The sequence below is a fragment of the Pan troglodytes genome, chromosome 10, assembly GCF_028858775.2.
Source record: "Pan troglodytes isolate AG18354 chromosome 10, NHGRI_mPanTro3-v2.0_pri, whole genome shotgun sequence".
In the NCBI taxonomy this organism is placed as follows: Eukaryota; Metazoa; Chordata; class Mammalia; order Primates; family Hominidae; genus Pan; species Pan troglodytes.
The window spans coordinates 102898444-102901748 of NC_072408.2; the positions used below are offsets into that span (position 1 = coordinate 102898444).

The following is a 3305-nucleotide window of genomic DNA, read 5'->3' on the forward strand; positions in this document are numbered from 1 at the left end:
AAATGAATTCAGCTGAATGGTGTTTTGAAGGAGACTGACCTTAGAGGAGGGACATTTTAGGAAGGCTAATGGACTTAGTGCGAGATGTGATCAAGGGACTCAACCAAGTTGAAGAGTAGGATTGAAAGGGAAGGGACAAATACCAAAGAAAGATTTAACAAGGCAGTGATACAGAGTGGGGTGGAGCAATAGTTAGATTAAAGCCTGAGTGCTACCCTGTTCTGCGTATTTGTTTCTTTTGGTGTCACTTTAGCAGCCAGCCTAAATTAAAAGTTTATTGTACTGGCTGATTATTGCCTGCCTAAATCACCCATCTCTGTTAGTTTATCACAAGTGAAAAAATCAATGATAGAGAATCAGAGACTCACATATAAGCAAATAAGCATGATTATTACAAGAAAGAGCTTTTATTAAACAATACTTTCAGGTCTTCATAAGAATAGGGGTAGAAGTTCAGAGACCCACATAACTCAGTGTGCAGTAAAGGCTGCTCCTGGGCAACTTAATGGAGCATAAACCGCCAGCAATGGTCCCAATTGAAATGGAGACTGGAAGGTGAAGTTGTCCTTCCTTTCTGTAACCACCAGGCAAGAGGACACTTGTAAGGTGTGAGTAACAGCACCCAAAAACCAGCTGCAGGACTCAGTGGAAGGGAGGAATAAGGTCACTCTTAAAATCCTATCACCTCACATAGAAAAATAGCTAAGTCCTAATTAAGCTCAACATCGCCACTCTCAGCTTATCCCTGAGACAGGTCAGGAGACGAGGGACCATTTGCTTTGCTCTGGGATTGTTGCACTTCTGCAATATGACTTTGTAAAAAAAAAAAAAAAATTAATTTAAACAGTTTCTACCATATTGGATAGTGTAGCTCGATGGTTTCTTTCTCTCTCTCATCCCTCTCCTGCTCTGCCTTCTATGTATTTACCACCCCTCTTGCAGAAATGCTCTCGTGGAATGTGGCTTTTTTTTTTTTTTTTTTTGAGATGGACTCTCACTCTTGTCACTCAGGCTGGAGTGCAGTGGCACGATCTCGGCTCACTGCAGCCTCCGTCTCCCAGGTTCAAGCGATTCTCCTGTCTCAGCCTCTCAAGTAACTAGGATTACAGGTGCCCACCACCATGCCCAGCTAATTTTTATATTTTTAGTAGAGACGGGGTCTCACCATTTTGGCCAGGCTGGTCTCGAACTCCTGACCTCATGTGATCCACCCACCTCGGCCGCTTAAAGTGCTGGGATTATGGATGTGAGCCACCGTGCTCAGCCGGCTTTCTATTTTTTTTTTTTAAGAGATGGGGGTCTTACTCTGTTACCCAAGCAGTGGCTTGATCATAGCTCCCTGCAGCCTTGAACTCCTGGGCTCAAACAATCCTCCCACCTCAGCCTCCAGAATAGCTGGGATTACATGTGTAAGCCACTGCACTCGGCTAATTCTTTAGTGTTTTGTAGAGATGAGGGTCTTGCTCTGTTTTGGTCTTGAACTCCTAGGGTCTCCCTATGTTGCCCAGGTTGGTCTCAAATCCCTGGGCTCAAGTGATCCTACCACTTCAGCCTCCCAAAGTGCTGGGATTACAGGTGTAAACCACTGTACTGGCCAACTTCCTGTGTTTTAAAAATCCTCCCAGTTGGGGCCAGTGCCCTAACCGAATGGATGCGCAATGAGCCAGTTGAATGTGGCCTCTTTTAGTCAAAGGGAAAGATTCTTTTTTTTTTCCAAGTATTTCTTTCTTTATATTACTAGGCTTAAGTTACATGAAGAAAGACAACTAAGCAGTTCTGCCCATTTCAGAAAAAGTTTCCAATCATCACCAATTATGTGACAACAAATAACTAGGAATGGTGACAGTTTTGGGTCAAGACCAACAAGGAAGAATGGGCTCTGGTGCTACAGTTCATTTCCAACAAGAATATGGCACACCAGCCAGCACAGCCATGCTAACACTGGGCCTTCAGTGCCAAGCACAGATTCAGATCTATTCTCTGAAGTTAGCAAATCAAGTGAAATAACTGGAATTTTTTTTAAGTTTAAAATGAAGCCCAAGTAAGTTTAAAACCACACTCTTGTCATATTTTCCTTTCAAAATTCACATAAAACACACTTTTCATGCCAATAGCCCAGATATTTTTTCTTACATAACCCACTATGTAGCTGCAGACAGACTCTTCTACCTCAAGATGTAAACACAAGGGAAAAAATCAATGGCCATCTGTCTAATATTCTCTCTATACACTGCTGTTGGATGGAAAATACAAAACTTTTTTAAAAAGGTTCCATCTTAGATTCTCGCAACCTGCAGGTCATACATCTGACTCTGATGCTAAGGTGACAGTGAATGTCACCTGATGTTTGTTTTCAGTAAGGGGGATCTGGAAAGGATGAATTTATCTCTTTTTCTTCAAGAATTATCAGATGGTACATGCTCCTCAGAGCCTTCACTCTCTGAACTAGAGCACTTTCCAGGATCACACAGCCTTCCTTATAACACGGCTATCTCCAGTGGCAAATTCATAAATCCACCCCGGTTTGCTATTGCAACTTTTGCAACTCACATCTTGGACCCTGTGGCTGCCAGTGAGCATGACCAGATCTTAAAGTTCACTGCACAGCAGGTTAACGACCTTGTTAAAAGGCCAGGGCGCCTGTGAACTGAGTGGAGATGAGTTCTGGACGGTTGGTCAGGATCATGTCAGTTTGCACAGGAACACAGACAGGTACCACCGATATGATCAAGGAAAATTCTGCCCATTTTTATAGCTGAAGTTCTAAAATCTCTGAGTGGCGATGAGATCCATGGCTGCCAGATCTCCTCGCCTGGGATGAAGGCCCCAGGATTCTTGACAGTTAATTAAAACCAGAATTCATACTGAAGCAGGAAATTTTCCCTGACCCCTCACAGGAGGGGGAGTGCAGGTGAGTGGGTGCAGGAATTGGGGCGAGTGCTTTGGGGCGCTGGCAGGAGCAAAACTCCATGAGGCCCTGCAGCACAGTCTAGTGGGGTACCCATGACTCCTGAAGCCCCAGTAAGAGTGTTACAGTGCTCTTTTAGCGTTGCCATCTGTGGACAGCTTAAGTGTTAACAACTCAGTGGAAAGTCAGTGTGACAGCCTTTTGCACTCGCACCCAAGTTCTCGTTCGGCATCTAGGAGGAATGAGGTCACACAACAAATTGGAGGTGGTATATGTGGGGGATTTTATTGCCAGTGAAAGTGGCTCTCTGCAGAAAGGGGAGCTGAAAAAGGGACAGAGCAGGAAGGTAATCTTCCCCTGAAGTCCAGCCGTCCCTGCTGGACTCCTTTCGAAAGCT

The 3305-nt window shown here is 44.4% G+C and overlaps 1 pseudogene; it reads right to left on the minus strand.

Annotated features, from left to right (window-relative positions):
- Nucleotides 1–2396: 2396 nt before the first annotated feature.
- LOC107967790 (protein yippee-like 5) lies at nucleotides 2397–2747 on the minus strand (annotated as a pseudogene).
- Nucleotides 2748–3305: the final 558 nt, after the last annotated feature.